The 18519-nt window shown below is 43.0% G+C and overlaps 1 protein-coding gene across 3 annotated transcripts in view; it reads right to left on the bottom strand.

The window, feature by feature from the left end:
- FNDC3A (fibronectin type III domain containing 3A) overlaps positions 1–18519 on the bottom strand; it is a 178541-nt gene that overhangs the window by 88215 nt on the left and 71807 nt on the right. Inside the window, exon 1 of one of the 3 annotated variants that reach the window (XM_045013983.1) lies at positions 391–485. The exons of the other annotated variants lie outside the window; for them this stretch is intronic. The gene's annotated coding sequence lies outside the window, so the exon portion shown is untranslated. Of the gene's footprint in view, positions 1–390; positions 486–18519 lie in introns of those variants that run through there. 3 annotated transcript variants of the gene reach the window in all.

Raw genomic sequence — 18519 nt, 5'->3', positions numbered from 1 at the left:
ACTGAGAAAGGAAAAAAGGGAAGCTTCAGGTATGCAGCAGAGTGATTTGTTCTTGTAAAGACTACACTTCTTTTTCTGTGATAAGATTTTTATCTTTTAAAGTATGTACTAAAAGTGGATCCAAAAAGCTTGTCAAAACAAGTGGTAAACGTAGCTCATTTTAAAGAAGATGACAACTGTTCTCAGTGGAATACCCCTCAGAGAAACACTTCATTTACTGTTTTACATGATGTATACTCTGATTTTTTTTTGCAATCTATTAAGTACTACATAATCTGATGTGATTATTTACAGAAGTTCTTATAATTGAAAGATTTTTACATTTTAATTAACAGAATTAAGTTTTAAAGAATTACTTTAACCACATATTTTCTGATTAGGAGGGTTTACCTTTAGCTGATAATCAGTGAACCCTTGGGGAAGCAGGTACATACAAATACATCTTTTTAAACAAACACTATTTTGACACCATGTTTAGCAAGCTGCAGTAGTTGTGATACTAATCTGTGTGGATGCTGCAGGTCATGAACACTGCTATACTTAGCATTAGTCTAATGTGAACAAGGATGAATCACTCTCTCTTTGTTATTCCCAGGAGGAAATAGTGTTCAGGATTTACTGCAGCACATTAGTTTAACTATGTCTTAGTAACTGAACACCCACACTTTGACATCACACAGGCAATGATATGCATCACTGACGCAAGCACTGCCAGGATCAAATACAAAGGCCACAGCAGTTGAAACAATACAGTGCACCACTGACGTAGCAGCATGCCCATCTAACATTGACAGACTGCAGTAAATCAATAGTCCCCGATGCCAGGAATAGTTGCACCACTCTTTCTTTATATAATAGCTAAGACTTGGAAGTTTTATTTTAGGCTTCCAGCAGCTACAGTAATTACAAGAGACAGCAGCAGCAACAACAAAAAACAAGAAGTCTATATCTCTTTAAATTCTGTCTGTAAGATACCATGAAGAATCATCTCTAAGTGACAGACACTAGAAAGTGCTACAAAGAAAGAACTGAGAATTTTACTTATAATAAGCAGATAATATAATCCAAGTTTTGGACTTGAGCTGAGAAAGAGGCACCAGTAGGAGCTGTGAGCACTACAAGGATGTGGATAAACAGTGCTGTCAATCTAACACTTTCCATTAGCCCTAAATTCACACTGACAAAACACCTCCCTCCCCCCATCAGTCTAGCTTTGGCATCAAGGCTATGTAATAGCTGCTCGTAAACTGGGGTGGCCAATTTAAATATATACTTTTAAACTGAGTGTTAAATCTACCCATGAGTATATTGCAGCGAACAGGGAAGCTTATCTTATAAAAGAATAGTAGAAAGAATGCAAGGGGAAAACGCTCAAACAAAGCAGATACCTTCAGAATTGGAAAAACCCCATCAGCTTCATCCAAAGAGACTGAGGAATAATGGATCAAAGGACAGAGAGCTGTGAAGCGTGATCATCTCCAACCACTCCTGAAGAGTCCCTTCCAAAAACATCCCAGGCTTTTCCATGGGGGAGTACACACCCATTCAAACTGAGAAAATAAAAGGAGGCCATCAAATCCCCTCACAGAGGCAAATTGCCTGGAAAGGACAGATTCCTTGTAGGGTTTTACAATCAATAAACCAATCAACTCTGTCCTATATGGGCCCAAACCTTTGAGAAAACAGAAGATACAGGCTTCCTTGCCCAAAACATCAAATATACTTTTATTTCAATTATTTCTGCGACCATAATGCAATCTTTTTTTGCCAGTTACAGGCCTACTCTTTAATCAATATAATCTTCAAAATATAAAATAAAATCTTGGACTTTGCAGCAGATGATCAGCCTCTAACTAGGGACATGTATGCCATCCAAGGTGCTTAGACAGATCTGTCGCACATCAGAGACTAATATCACTCTACCCCATCAAGCGCTACATCTGAATGAGGAGGTATTCAATTAAATGGAATTATTATACAGTCTCTGTTCCAAACTCTCAAAATGTTCAGTTTGGGTCCTTTCTTTTATGGATAGTATCAAACTTGTCTTGAGTAACTATTGTGTGTCTATGCTAAACCCAGGGTTGTGAGTTCAATCCTTAAAGGGGCCATTTAGGGATTTGGGGCAAAAATCTGTCTGGGGATTAGTCCTGCTTTGAGCAGGGGGTTGGACTAGATGACCTCCTGATGTCCCTTCCAACCCCGATATTCTATGATTCACTATGATTTACCACTTCCAATAAATTTATGTTAAATGTCTCCAGTCCTCTTATATCTTGTCCTGATCCAAATACCTGGCTATCCATAAGTCACCAGGCATCACAAGGAGACAAATACAGTATATTAGACTGAACACAAGGAATTTTTCCATTTTAATGTTCTTATCCTCAGTTGTAAAAATCCAACTATGTTCACTGGCTCTTTAAAGTGATTAAACAGCAGTGTTTGTCTTACAGTTTGTTCTAACATAAAAAACTAACTGGGGAAAAAATGAAAGACTCTCAGTTTCCCAAGATCACCTTTGTGTAGTGCTTACATGATAGGACTTTCACCATTTGCACATAATATTCAATAGGTGCATGTACAATAAGACTGAGGTGATTCCAAATTAATTAAACAACCAACCTGGCCACCTGATGGGATTTAAAATAGCTCTTGCTAGGGAATATATATACATCATCTAAAAGATTTTAGCCACATAGTCCAGCATTTTTTTCCATGTTTCCTCTTTCAGTCCTTCAAAAGAAAAAAGTTTTATTACCTGAAAAGGTCTTTTCTGTACCTTTATATCCAACTCTCTGCACTAAAGAGTTATTTCTTTCTGTCACAGCTTAGCAGGCTGCACTAATACCTAACTAAAGTTCAGATTTTTTCCGCATCTTCTGCTTTCTCAGGAAATAAGGGAATTTATTAATAATTAAATAAAGAGATTTTGGGGTCCGTTCAAAAGCATCTGGCAGTCCAGATTTGGCCTGCAGTCCACAATTAACTAACCCTGATCTAAGGAAACCTCTTTCTCCAGTTGTGAATTTCTTAATACTCCAAAAAAAACCAACAACAACCCAGAATAAAATCTGCATATAGGTAGGTCATGACTAAACAAATCAATTATACACATTATTGCTTGTATCCAAAATACTTATTTTCAGGGTGGGACATTCCAGAGTTATGACTGAAATTATATGGAAGATGCCTTTGGGAGGTAATGAATTTCTATTTTCTGTATTTTAATGTCTGATGGTATTTGACTATTAAACCACATATCTAGCTAGGAGGATAGGAGAAAGTCAGGAAGGCATCACTGCTCCAAGAAAGCAACACCCATAGGGTATGTCCAGAAAGTAGAAGGCATACAAGTTGTGATACTTTGGTGAATAACCGCAGGAAAAGCCAAATATCTACCCTACAGATCTTTTCTTCAAAGGACATGTTTTCTCCTCTTTCTGTTCATAAGAATGTTATACATTTAAGTGAATTCACTTTGAATTGGGATCTGTTGAACTGTGTAGGTTTCAGAGATATACAAGAAAATCTAATGGTAGATTTGTATGCCCTATCTCCATTTTAATGACAATAAAGTACCACCAGTACTTCCCCTTCCTAGTAAACAGACTAGGGCAGAAACTGGGAAGACCATTTTCTGAGGTAAGTTGGAACAGAGGCAAAACTTACATAGCAGGAGGTGACAGGATAAGGATCTGTTTTTCATCAAGACAGAGTGTAGAAAAATTTGTAGGACAGAGCAGCTGGTTTACTAAGTGATCTATCAGAAAAAGAGTGACAACTAGGTAATTGACATCATGAGTCTTGAATATTAAGGTGGCCTCCACTGATGAAGTTCTGGGACCAAAATGGCTGCTATCTAGTTCCCATTAAAAACAAAAAGGTTTAATGACAGCTGTCCCTATTTTTTTAAAACAAATAGCTCAATGTTCCTGTAAAATCTATTTCATTGAATGTATAGACATCATTCTCTTTCCATTAGCCAGTGAGTTTGCTTTTCTGACCAGATGAAAAGGTCTTTTGTTACAGCTGACAGAAGTGGAGATAAGTCCTTAAGAACTGATCTCATCCCCCTCCTCTGATCATAGACACTACATGGAATTACAGTTTAGCCCTCTAATGACAAAAGCAGATGGAATTTCCTGAATTCCAGTAAGCTGATGTGAAGATTCTACCTGTGTTCAGAACATTTGCTTTGCACTAGAAAGTGTTCAATGTGCACCTCTGAACTCTGCAGATTTGTATCTACAAGAACCTTTCATGTGTGTTCTTGAAGTCACATGTTTCTGAAAATAGTCTTTACTCCACCATTTGAAGGAGGATGAAAACTGTCTGAAACAAATGGGATAAAACAGAAGAAGTTGTCCCAGATGCAAGCTCCCTCTGAGGCAACTCAAGCTGCACACAACAAGCTCAAAACCAGATCAAACAACATCCACGTATGACATTAAAAAACAAACAAACTAGGAGATGATGGGCTCTCCACCCCCTCCTCTGTCCTTCCACAACAAGACAATTATATGAATACAACTATAGTATGCAACCCTTCCGAAGACAGAATGGAGAATGAAGTCTGGCTAAAACACTGCTGATCTTAACATTTATTTTATTTGGCACCTGTATAACATGGTGATTGGTGTACTATTCATACTTATACAGCTAGATGAAATTCCTGATTCTGGCAATCACTTTTAAAGTAAACAGAGAGGAGTATAGTTTTCACAGATCAAACAACTTTATGGAACTCTTGTCCCAGGTCAATCAGCCCCAGGCTTTGGAACATCTGAAGAATCCAGGACATTGCTTTTTTGGTTAGACTTAAAAATTATGCTTCAACTAAACATTGAGAGGTACTATAATCTACATCACACACCTGACCTTTTCCCTAATGAAGTGGTTTCTACAATATCATTTAGGTCACAAAACTACCGCTGTTCCTTCCACTCCCCCAGGGGCAAACTTCAAATTCTGATGTTGACCCTGCAAAACCAGGGTTCCTGGGGATCTACGGATGCAAGAAAATCCCCTGGATTGACTGCCAAAAGCACTTTTAAAATCTATTTTTAACAGGTTTTACCATTTCAAGTCCAGAATTGGTTCTCCCCTTTCATCTTTTTTGGTTCTATAATGAAAAGGGAAAAGACTTCCTGATTCTATCATAGAATCAGAAAAGAGATAATAGAATCCTTTGCTTGTCATAAAAAAATAATTTCCTTACACAAAGGCTCCACCTACCACGAATCAAATAACTAACAGAGACATTATAGAGGCACCAACCTGCCCTTTTCAATCTCAGTTCTACATCTTTTCAAACAAACTAATACAGACAGAAGTACAATTGTGGAAAGAAAGCAGATTTGCTACCTATAAATCAATCCTCAAGGTAAAGTGGGAAAGAAGTAGGATGGGGAAGAGAAAAATTACTGCTAGGGCTGTTGATTAATCGCAGTTAACTCTCGTGCTCAACTCACAAAAATTAATCATGATTAATTGGTTTTAATTGCACTGTTAAACAATAGAATACCAATTGAAATTTATTAAATATTTTGGCTGTTTTTCTACATTTTCATATATATTATATTCTGTGTTGTAATTGAAATCAAAGTGTATATTATTTTTATTACAAATATTTGCACTGTTAAAATGATATACAAAAGATAGTATTTTTCACTTCACCTTATACAAGTACTGAAGTGCAATCTCTTTGTCGTGAAAGTGCAATTTACAAATATAGATTTTTTTTGTTACATAACTGCACTCAAAAACAAAACAATGTAAAACTTCAGAGCCTACAAGTCCACTCAGTCCTACTTCTTGTTCAGCCAATCGCTAAGACCAACAAGTAGGTTTACATTTGCTGCCTGCTTCTTATTCACAATGTCACCTGAAAGTGAGAACAAGAGTTTGAATGGCACTGTTGTAGTCGCTGTTGCAAGGTATTTACATGCCAGATATGCTAAACAGTATGCCCCTTCAGGCTTTGGCCATAATTCCAGAGGACATGCTTCCATGCGGATGACGCTCATTAAAAAAATAATGTGTTAATTAAATTTGTGATTGAACTCCTTGGGGGAGAATTGTATGTCCCCTGCTCTGCTTTACCCGCATTCTGTCATATACAGTATTTCATGTTATAGCAGTCTCGGATGATGACCCAGCACATGTTGTTCATTTTAAGAACACTTTCACTGCAGATTTGACAAAAAGCAAAGAAGGTACCAATGTGAGATTTCTAAAGATACCTACAGCACTCGACCCAAGGTTTAAGAATCTGAAGTGCCTTCCAAAATCTGAGAGGGATGAGGTGTAGAGCATGTTTTCAGAAGTCTTAAAAGAGCAACACTCCAATACAGAAACTACAGAGCCTGAACTACCAAAAAAGAAATCAACCTTGTGTTGGTGGCATCTGACTCAGATAATGAAAAGGAACATGTGTCGGTCTGCACTGCTTTGGATTGTTATCGAGCAGAACCCATCATCAGCATGGACGCATGTCCCCTGGAATGCTGGTTGAAGCACGAAGAGGTATAAGAATCTTTAGTGCATCTGGCATGTAAACATCTTGCAATTCTGGCTACAACAGTGCCATGAGAACGCCTGTTCTCACTATCAGGTGACACTGTAAACAAGAACCAGGCAATATTATCTCCTGCAAATGTAAGCAAACTTGTTTGTCTTAGCGATTGGCTGAACAAGGAGGAGGACTGCATGGACTTGCAGGCTCTAAAATTTTACATTGTTTTATTTTTGAATGCATTTTTTGTACATAATTCTACATTTGTAAGTTCAACTTTCATGATAAAGAGTTTGCATTACTGTACTTGTATTACGTGAATTGAAAAATTTCTGTTTTTTTACAGTGCAAATGCTTGTAATAAATATATTTAAATATAAATATAAAATAAATATAAAGTGTGCACTGTACACTTTGTATTCTGTGTTGTAATTGAAATCAATATATTTGAAAATGTAGAAAAAATATTTAAATAAATGGTATTCTATTAACAGTGCGATTAATCGCGTGATTAATTTTTTTAATTGCTTGATAGCCCTAATTACTACTAACAAAAGTATTACTAAGTAATTTTCCTCTCAACTATATCTCCTTTTCTTCCTTTGTACAACTGATTATTTTTATTAAGCAGATGTAAGCAGTGTAACTCTGACCATGCTTACACAGGGAGTCTAGTTCTCATTGAGTTGACTCAGACTAGTTGGTGCATAATACGTAAGCCATACTAATAACGTGCACACAGGATGGTTGTGCCCACTTTCAATTTGCATCACTGTGTATATACAGCAGGGGCTTTGTATGAACCAAGCTCGTGGCATTGTGCGAGGATATCCCATCGTCCTTGGCTTTGCTGGTGAGCTGTGTGCATACTGGGATTTTTCTCACCACACACTGTGGAATGCATAATGTAAGCCAGGCAGAAGCCAGTGGCGAATTCTGGACTTCGGGTCAACTTAAAAAATTCCCATGATTCTGCTCCCTTTGTCCCATGCGTCTTCTCTTTCTGGGCAGGCTAGCACCATTTTCGATTTTCAGCAGTGACTCCTGCAGCAGCAGCAGTGGCAGCGGAGGAAGGATGAGGAAGCCAAGAAACCCACTGAGCAATTGCTACTACGTGAGCTCGTCCTGGAGCCACTTCAAACAATGCAGCACTGTTTCTGGGCTTGGGAAACCACTGATAATGTGTGAGAAAGGATCGTTCTGCAGACCTGAGATAATTAGCAGTGACAAAAGAATTTCAGGATGGCAAAGGCAACCTTTTTGGAGATCAGTGCTGAAGTAGCCCTGGAACTGCAGCAGAAGCATACCAATGTATGGTGCCCCATTCTCACTGAGAAGCAGGTCACCATTGTTCTCTGGAATCTGGCCATCCCTGAATGTTGCCAGTCTGTAAACAACCAATTTGCCTAAGGAGATCAACCGTTGGGACCACTGTCATGCAGGTGTGTGATACCATGCATAAGGCACTGTTGCATCAGGTTACAAAACTTGTTAATGCTCAGATTTTTGATGGCTTTGCACGCATGAGGTTCCCAAACTGTATTGAGGTAATAGATGGGACCATGTGCCTCTAATTTATCTCCCATATCAGGCCTTTAAGTATATAAAGAGAAAGGGGTATTTCTCCATGGTGCTCCAAGGGCTGGTTGACCACCAGAGCAGGTTCACAAACATAAATGCAGAGTGATCTGGAAAGGTCCACAGTCTTTTGGAACTCACCTCTATTTGCCTGAATGAATAAAGGAGACTGCCCCCAGGATCACCGTGGACATTAATGGTAGGGAAACTGCTCCATTTATCCTGAAAGACCTGGCTTATCCTCTGCTTCCCTGGCTAAGGAAGCCATTCACAGGCTACCGAGAGAACGAAGGAATTGTTTAACTATCGTTATAGTAGCTGCAGAATGACAGTGGAGTGTGCGCTGGCCACCTTAAAGGCAGATGGCACTATTTATGGGCTAGGTTGGAAGCTGCAGAGTTTTTTGTTTAAAATTATAGCTGCATGTTGTATTTTGCACAATATTTTTGAAAGTAAGGGAGAAGGTCTTAATGATGGGCGGGAGGCTGAGGTGCAGAGACTTGCTCAGCAGTTTAAGCAGCCAGCAAGGAACCCATGAGAAAATGGAAACAGCCAGAATAATACTGTCAGGGATGCTACCAAAGGCTGGCTGGCCCTTTAAGGCAGGTGGGCTCAGACTTGCCCATAGCTACTTGGGGCAATTAGTGATGCCAGCTGGGTGTAATGGAGTTAGTGACTGACTCCAGCTTCAGAGGACTACTTAAATAGAGCGGGGAACAGTCTATGGGGAAAAGATTCTGGAGAAGACAGGACTCTCCTGCAGGAAGAACCCACAGGATAGGCTCCTGGGGATGAGGGTGGGGAAAGCACCAAGACAGGGATCATAGGGTATGTCAACACAGAAATTAAACACCCTCGGCTGCCCTGGGTCGCTGATTCAGGCTTGGGCTGTGGGGCTGTAAAACTGCAGTGCAGACATTTGGGCTCAGGCTGGAGCCTGAGCTCTGGAGTCCCACAAGGGGTGAGGATCCCAGAGCCCTGGCTCCAGCCAAATCCCGGGTGTCTACACAGCAATATTTAGACCTGCAAGCCTGACTCAGCTGACCTGGGCCAGCTGTGGCTGTACCACTGGCCTTTTATTCCAGTGTAAACATACCTATAAAGGTTGGAAGTCAGGTAGGAGAACCCACATAAAGCAGAGTAGGCTCCTGTGGAGGAGCCCTAAGACAGGGCCTACAAAGATCAGGGAGATTCCTAAGGAAAGCTGCCAGAGTCCCTGGGAGAAGAGAGGCAGTAGGGGAAGAAGGAAGATAAGAGAAGCTCTGCATGGGCCAAGAGAAGGGACCACAAAAGCAGAGTACTTTAGTGGAACCTGAGAGGGGCAGAAGAACCTGCATTTGATTTGGATTTTCAGTTGGATCTCATTATCCCAGAAAGGGATTGAGCTTTGTGTGATTTGACTGGAGGTCTGAGCCAAGGAAGACCCAGCAAGAGGCAGATGGCAGGAGAAAGTGCCAGAAACGGTGATGCCCTGCAGCACTGAATGCTGACGCAAGGGGGTATTACAGGTGGTGAGTACACTACCTTACAGATGCCTATTGCTCTTAATTTGAGTTTCAGGCCTGAAAATGTCCTGCTGTATATCCAGCTGTTATCCAGGGGGAGGCAGGGGGCATGGAATGTGAGCACTGCAGTGTCTTTTAGGGGTGGTAGAAGTGGCACGTTGTGCTGCTCCTTGTTATCTTGTGTCTGCTGTTATACTTTTGTAAAAATCTCTGACTTATGCAAAATTTACAGTTTTTCTGTCTACCATGCACTGCAGATCCTTTATGAATGATTTTTAAAGGTTTTTATTATTAAACAATGATTTATTATGTAACAACCAGAAACATTTAATTAAAACATCAGTGAAACACAGGTTTAAAGTGACACAGTGAAGTGGAGAGCAATGCACAACAATGGGGTGGCGGGTGGAGCTCCAGTTCACAGGCAAGTATATGTCTTGCCTCTGCCTCTTGTTCTTGTTCTTGGACCTTCTTGTGTTGAGTGTCGGGCTCAAAGTTATCAGGGTGTTAAAGGGCCTGAAAGAGCAGGGCTCCCGGGTGTAATTCTTGCTGCCCTCAACTTGGGCTAGGGAGGGGAATGGCATCTGGGAGCACAGCTGTGGGGGTACAGTGGGAAACACATGCTGGTGTTCCCAGGACCTTGTATTGTCCATGGGCTTCAGCATAGAGCTTCGACTGTCTGTGTGCCCGCTAGCAGCATGCACTGCAGCAGAGCATTCTACTTCTGTATTGCCTCCAGGAGTTGCCTCTGCGTATCTCTGTCAGAGGCCTAGCTGGCCCTCCACCTTGTGGAGCTTGTCAACCCTCCTGGTTTCGCTGGGAGTCTTCCAGAATCGGGCTCTATCTCCCAGAGCTACTGAAACCAAACTGGAAGACTTTGGGTTGCTAAAAGTCCGGCCGCGCAGCTGGACTAAGGCAGGCTCCCTACCTGCCCTGGCCCCGTGCAACTCCCAGAAGCAGCTGACATGTCCCTGCGGCCCCTGAGGGGGAGCCATGGGGTCTCCACGCGCTGCCCCAAGCGCCGATTCCATAGCTCCCATTGGCTGGAAACTGTGGCCAAAGGGAGCTGTCGGGGTGGTGCCTGCAGGCAGGGCAGTGCACAGAGATCCTGCCTCCCTCCGCAGGGATGTGTCGGCCGCTTCCACAAGCGGCGTAGGGTCAGAGCAGGCAGGGAGCCTGCCTTAGCCCTGCTGCGTCACCAAGCGGGAGCTGCCCAAGGTAAGTGCCGCCTGGCTGGAGCCCACACCCCCTCCTGCACCCTAACCCCCTCCTGCCTCAGTCTGGAGCCCCTCATGCACCCAAACTCCCTCCCAGAGCTCGCATCCCACACCCCTTCCTGCACCCGATTCCCTGCCTCAGCCCAGAGTCCCCTCCTGCACTCAAATTTCCTCCCGGAGCCTGCATCCCTCCCGCACCCCAACCTCTTGCCCCAGCCCAGTGAAAGAGTGTGTGTGTGTGTGGGGGGGGGAAGCAAGCGACAAGGGAGGGGGGGATGGAGTGAGCTGGGTGGGGCCTTGGAAAAGGGGTGGAGCCGGGGTGGGGCCTTGGGGAAGGGGAGGGGCAGGAGGTGGGACCAGGGTGTTTGGGTTTGTGTTATTAAACAGTTGGCAATCCTGAAGGGAATGGGAGTAGTTAATTCACAGAGTAACTGGGAATAGTTAATTAGACAGGGAAGCATCTGAACATGGCTAAGGATTTTAGTTAGACAAGGAGAAAGGAAAGGAGAGGAACTGCCAGTGAGCCCAAATTAAGCAAATGCTCTCCAAACAGCGAGGCCTGGGAGAATCCCTCAACAAGCAGGGGAAAGACTTCAGAGCTCTCTAGGCAGTGGAGAAACCTGACGCCTTACAGCTGAAGTAGCTGCTGCTGGCACCTACAGACTTTTGGTTTGGAACTAAAGTTTTATCTGGGCTCTTAGATAGGAGCCTTTAAATCACTGTATATGTGCTCATTTCAGAAGGTTTTATTAAAGGGAGACATTCTACTGTAAAGCAGAGTGGCTTCTCCTCAACCTAACTGTTTCTGACCTCACTGAGGGTGGAAACTGAGGCAGGCTATAGCAAGCCACACTCAGTGTCTTTTGCCATGGCAATGCTGTCTCTAGCCATTTCAATGCTCTCTCCCCAAGCTCTTTGGATAGTTCCCTGGTTTCTTCCCCCTCTCCAACCTCAAATACAATCTCCAGCTCTCCATTATCTTTATTTTTGGGAAGTGGGGGTAGGGGAGTCTGAAAGGAGGTCTGCAAACGTTCATTCCAAGTTCTCTGTTTCTTCCCCCTCAAGTTACCCAACTGCTCATTCATTGATAAAGGCCCTGTCCTTGAGAATCTGGCCAGTGCAGGTGCTCTGGCTGTGGGAGTAGGGGAAAACACCCAAGTGGTGGTGGTTCATATTTCAGAGAGGCTATGATAGTATTTTTCTAATATGTATTTCTCATTTCCCCTCCCTGAGATTCTTCCCACTCCGGGGGAACTCCAGATGGTAAGCGGTGGATGCCTGGGGCTAGATTAGGATTTTTTGGTGTGCTGTAGATGCTGTTGGAGTTTGCAGTTGTACCTCGGCGGCTGTGGGTGTTGGGAATATGTTCAGGGTTTGGCTTTGCAGTTTAGGCTATGCCTTGGAAGTGCTGATCAGGTGTTGGAGGGACTAGCAGGGGGTTTCTGGGGGCAAACTAGATACTAAACCCCCTCTACATCCCTTTTAGGCTGCCCTGACTCTCAGTGATGTTATACTGAGGTGAGTGACTACAAGGCAAAGAACAGCCTTATTCAGAAAAGCAAAGGGCAGATCAGCAAGATACACTGTGAAGTTATTCACCAAGACAGTCCCTTCAGAAGTAGTGAAGGAGTGGAAGGGAGTTGTGAGATATGCTGGGAGCAATAACCGTAGAGCGATTCCCCATAATGTCCAAACCAAAAGTGAGCAATGTCTCAATTAGTTTCTGCTCTGTCTCCCCTGCAGACATGCTGAAAGTACAGAGAAAAACAGATTGGCTTTTGCGCTGATTGTTTGAAGCCTGAACTGCTCCTAGTCTTTTTCTGTATAAGTCTGTGAAAAGTCATTTGGATCTGTACAACTATGCTATTGCTAAGGTAAACTTATTTTTGTACGAATACCTGTTACAAAGCATATACAACTCAGCAGGAAGCTGCAGTCTTAGTACCTTTATGGGCATGCAATGCCCATGTCTACTTCATGTAAACTGAGAATACTGACCAAACTTTTTTTCCTGTAATGATTGTCTCAAACTGTTGAATTTAGCACAGCTGAATGTCTTGACTATTCGAATACACAACAGGAGGGGAAGGAAGGAGACTGTTGTAGTAATAATAAGGTCTACAAATTTACCCTAATTGTAAGATCAACTGTAAAATGTATATGACAGTGTAGTTCATAAACTGTTACAATAAATGATAACAAATGTTAATTAAAGTAGGTAAAGTTGTTTATGATAATAAATGTTATAAACAAATGTAAGAAAACCAGAGAGACTAAATTAGTCCAAACAACAAAAAGGACCTGCTGATAAGATTCAAGAACTGTTGAAATCGTGATTGGTAAAAACAGAATATGTGGAACCAGAAGCTAATGGACCAAAATTGGTGTGAAGGATATTAGGTCTAATTGGTAGACAAAATAATGAGGGGGATGAACTATAATATCACCCTATTTCCCCATTTTGGGTTTCTTAAAAAGAAACTGAATAAAAAATTCATTGCTCCACCCCACTTTGCATGCCAGCTTGTCTTGTCTCGTCTCATCTCATCTTCTCTGACCCCAAGATAAAAGAAGCAGACCAGACTAAAAGATTTTTTTCTAGGAGGAAGGCCAACTGGCCTTAACCTTGTTTAAGGAACTTTTATTTTCATCTGAGAGTATTGAAAATCATGACGACATCCAGCCATTAGTGGGACTACCCAATTGCCAGCATCGCAGTCAGGTAAAATCTTGTTTTGCCTCCCTTTCCTGTTGTGTTACTTTCTGCCCCACTAATTCTTTTCTACTACACCTCTACCTCGATATAACGCGACCCGATATAACAAAAATTCAGATATAACGTGGTAAATCAGTGCTCTGGGGGGGCGGGGCTTCGCACTCTGGTAGATCAAAGCAAGTTCGATATAACACAATTTCACCTATAACGCGGTAAGATTTTTTGGCTCCCGAGGACAGCGTTATATCAGAAGATACACCTCTACCTTATCTCAGCTTTCCATTGAACCCTGAAATCAACTAAACTGCATCTACCCAAACCTGCTCTGTCTAAGGAAAACAAACCCAACCAGATGATGTCCCTGACTGGAATATAAACCAGCATCCAAGCAGCAGGTGCCATAGTTGATCTGTCAGACAAAGCATCCATTTATGATTGACCAGCCCAGCCACCCAGTGTTCCAAAGACATCAACAAATGTTGTATTTGCCGCACCTTTTCTATCTTATCTCTCCCCAATTGTATGTCTGTCTATTAGAAACAGGAGAAGTGAATACAGTAACTCCTCACTTAAAGTTGTCCTGGTTAACACTGTTTTGTTATTAGGTCGCTGATCTATTGGAAAACATACTAGTTTAAAGTCATGCAATGTTCCATTACAAGGTTGTCTGCCTTGCCCCACTCCGCCTAGTGCTCCTGCCTAGTGCTCCCAGACCCCTGCAGCTCTCCCCGATTCCCTGCAGTGCTCCCTGATCTCACTCCCTGGCAGGAGCGCCAGGCAGGCAGAACGGGGCAAGCCCCCATGCCCTGACCCTGCTCCCCAGCAGGAGTGCCAGGTGGGTGCAGCAGTGCAAGCCGCTGCGCCCTGAGCCCGCTACACCCCTGCCTCAACCAAGCTTCACAATCATTATTGGTGAGTACAGTATTAAATTGTTTGTTTAAAATTATTTAAAACATACTGTATATGTATATAATATCTTTTGTCTAGCGAAAAAAAATTCCCTGCAACCTGACCCCCTCCACCCCATTTACATTAATTCTTACGGGGAAATTGGATTCGCTTAACATCATTTCGCTTACAGTAGCATTTTCCAGGAACATAACTACAATGTTAAGTGAGGAGTTACTGTATAACAATAAATTGTACAGACAGATACTTATATGTTGAGGAGGATCTACCTCCAGAATCTGGGGCTGGGTTTCTGGGTGGAAAAAGAACTTGCTTCCTACACGATCGCCCTCAAGGTTCTGAGTCCAAGGGAGATCCTGACTTTCTGGGAAGAGCTCTTCACTGACCTCCTCATGTTCCTCCTTCATTGACCCTTGTTGCTTGTCCTCTGAGGTTGGGAAGAAGGGCACAGAGTCCACAATGTCCTTGGATCTGGCAGTGGTGTAATTGCTCAAAATTCGATCCAGCTCCTCAAGAATTGGACAGATTACATTTCCATGGCTGGACTGTTTCCTGACTCCCTGGTTTTAATGTAAGTTATTCCTGAGCTGATTGCGCTTTATCTGGCACTGGTCAGCATCCCAGTTGTGACCCCTTGTGGATATCTGACTAGCAATATCCAAACCCACAACTTTATAGCAGTGGCTGGCCCCAAGGGCATGCTGAAGTCATGTTTCTCCCCAGATGGCGATGAAATCTAGGGTTTCAGCATGGCTCCAAGCAGCTGCTCAAGGCATATTGTAAAGGCTGCTGGAGTAATATTGCTGTAATGCCAGTATATTGGAATCCAGGACCAAGTGCGCCGATCCTGGCACTGTGCCAGTTTTTAAATGGACAAGGGGACATCCAGTGAACTTGACTCCAGAACAGTGGCGGGCACCCAGGTAAACAGACAGGTCAGTAATAGACATCCACAAAGCAGTGTGGCATAGCAGTTGGAGTACAGACAAAGTAGTGCACAGCAGCATTGTGTGCCAATGAACAATCAACTGCACTAACTCAATTCATACTGAACTTCATACACTTTGAAAAAGGACTACAGAGTTTGCAATAAATGCACCGTTAGTGCACTCTAAGGAATTGCATCATGTGTATGCAAGGATTTTCAGACTGGACTAACTCAAATTAGTGCAGACCAAAGCCCCTATACAGACAAGCCCTCAGGGGAGATACTCATCAGATGATTAAACTGAGGAAAAAAGTTTTTCTGCTCAGTAAAAAGGAAGATATATTATCTTTGTTTTTAAACAATCTCATATAAATGAGATTTAATTATATGATGCCATAAGAAATACTATGAGAGTAAAGTGTTCTCAATGTAACATACCTTAAGTGAAAACACCAAATAAGAATTTTAAAAAATCTGATTGCAACTTTTTTTTCATGTGTGCACATGTAAATCAGTTAAGTGGAAGTCCACTGGCATGGTATCTTTGATCTAGATTTAATAAAAAAATCCCAATCACATTCCTATTTGGATCAATTTCACTTCTTAATTTCTATTTCACTTTTGCCTCTTTAGCTCCACAATGAGAAATGTGTTGGGCTGCTTCCTTTCCAGCAGTGGGGTCATAACAAGGATGAAATGGGCTGGACACACAATTGGAAGTATCAGTACTGTAAGACACATGTCAAGGACATAATCATGAAAGTTTGTACGTGCATAGTACGCACACAGTAATGGAATGTATGTGACCCAACATTGGTATTTCAGTCACGTGCCCCAAAAGTGCATGGTATAGTGGGGGGATGGGATGGGAGGGTAAGGGAGAAGAGCAGATTGGGTGAAGCTAGAGAGAGAAAAGCTAGACAACAGGGTATGTCTACAACAGCAAAGAAATACCCGCGGCTGGCCCATGCCAGTTGACTTGGGCTCACAGGGCTAAGGCTGCAGGGCTGTTTCACTGCTGTGTAGACTTCTGGGCTTGGGCTGGAACCGGGCTATAGTACACTGTGGAGTGCCCAGAATTCTACCCAGCAATGAAACAGCTCCGCAGCTCGAGCCCCGTAAGCCCAAGTTGGCTGGCATGGGCCAGCCACGGGTTTTTCTTTGCTATGTAGACATACCCACAGACACTAACAAAAACCGAGTACACTGTAGATACCTAAAGAAAAAATGAGGTGATTGCTTCATATTATATTGAGTAAATACAGAGAATCATAATCTCATGTTAATTTTTATTTTATTTCACAGATTCCTAAAACATCCATCGCCACAATATTTTAACAGCTAGGATGAATAAATCTGAATTCTGTTTAATTTCTTAGCTTTTAGATCTGTCCATTTATGCTGTAATACTGTTAATTATGCACATGCTTTAAACAGAAATCAGTGATTGGAAAATCATTCATCTCTCCTTCCAACATTAATCTATAGCCAACTTATTATTCTTTTAGTGAGAAAGTGGTTTGATAGAATACACATTTCATTTCCTCTCTTAGCCATCTGATTTTAAGATGTTGCTAGAAAGATGGATAAAACAGGTATTTTATAAAACCTTTATCCAAAGTTTAATTGTTTAGTTTCTATTTAGAATGCAATAGGGAAACTTACAGTGTACACACACACACACACTCTCTCTCTCTCTCTCTCTCTCTCTCTCTCTCTCTCTCTCTCTCTCTCTCTCTCACACTCACAGCTGGAAAGGCATAAGAAGGAATGGTTCACCCTGTGCAGTAACAGTGGTGGATTAGCCACTGGGCCAATAGGGCCTGTGCCCAGAGGCCCCAGCCAATGGGGGCCCCCCATAAAAATGGGCATCCATGCGCCCCTACCTGCTCCGCCTGGTGCTCCTGCTGGGGAGCTGGGTCGGGACACGGGGGCTTGCCCTGCTCCGCTCGGCGCTCCTGCTGGGGAGCAGGGGAAGCCCCCAAGCTCCAACCCTGCTCCCCAGCAGGAATGCCGGGTGGAGTGGAGCAAGACCTCGCGCCCTGACCTAGCTCCCCAGTAGGAGCGCCAGGGTGGGGGAAGCCCCTGTGTCCCGACCCAGATCCCCAGCAGGATAGCCAAGTGTGGGGGGGAGCGAGGCAAGCCCCCCTACCCCGACCCCATTTCCTCTGCAGGAGCATGGGGAGGAGGGGTGAGGGGACTGCAGGCGGAAGGGGTGGGGAGGGCCTCACCCATGCGCTGGCCCAGGGCCACACGGTCCCACAAACCCCTAATCCGCCTCTGGCAGTAACTGTAGTTTTTCAAGATATGGGTTTCTATGGGTGCTCCACTTCAGATGCATATGCTCCTCTTGAGCCCTTGATCAGCAATTTCTAGTTAGCAATGTTCCTTCAGTCCGTGCATGCACCCTATGCCTCCTCTTGGCAGACATCGAGGCTATATATACGCATTTGGAATGCCCATCACTTAATGGTTTAGCATCCTGGCAAGAGAGGCAGCATTTGAAGCCTGGCGAACCAAGCATAACTTGCCAGGAGAAGACAAGTCTCCCGGGGGAAAAGAGAGTGGAAAAACAGTCCTCTCACCCAAAAGTAATCAGCCATACTAAACACCACACAACAACCTACTACCATAAACTAACACTGAAGAAAAGAGAAAAGGCTGAGTATGCTCTAGACGGATATGCTAATGTTCCATCTCGGGACAAGGCAGTAGAGAAGGGGCTGAGGGTAGTTTGCCCAAGCACCCGTATATAGCCTTGGTGTCTGCCACAAGGAGGCATAGGGCGCATGCATGGGCCAAACGGACACTACTAGCTAGAAATCTCTGATCAAGGGCTTTACAGGTGCATGTGCACCTGAAGTGGAGCACCCATACGGACACTACTCGAAATAAAAATCAGATTTTCCCCAAAAAAGCAAAAAGTTCTGATCAGTTACCTTCAGAATTCAGAAATGCCTTGTTTCATTAATTTACCACGTTCTTAAAAAAATTCTCCACTGGCAGGAGCCCACACATATGAAATGGGAGTCAGAGAAGGGGTTTGTTTTATTTATTTAACTCTGTGGATACTGGACAGGGCTGCGGCTGGGGACTCAAAATTAAACTAACAATGGAAAGAAAGTTACACTTCTAACTATAGCATCATA

This window comes from Mauremys mutica, chromosome 1, assembly GCF_020497125.1.
Source record: "Mauremys mutica isolate MM-2020 ecotype Southern chromosome 1, ASM2049712v1, whole genome shotgun sequence".
In the NCBI taxonomy this organism is placed as follows: Eukaryota; Metazoa; Chordata; order Testudines; family Geoemydidae; genus Mauremys; species Mauremys mutica.
This window is presented reverse-complemented; position numbering and strand designations above follow the sequence as displayed.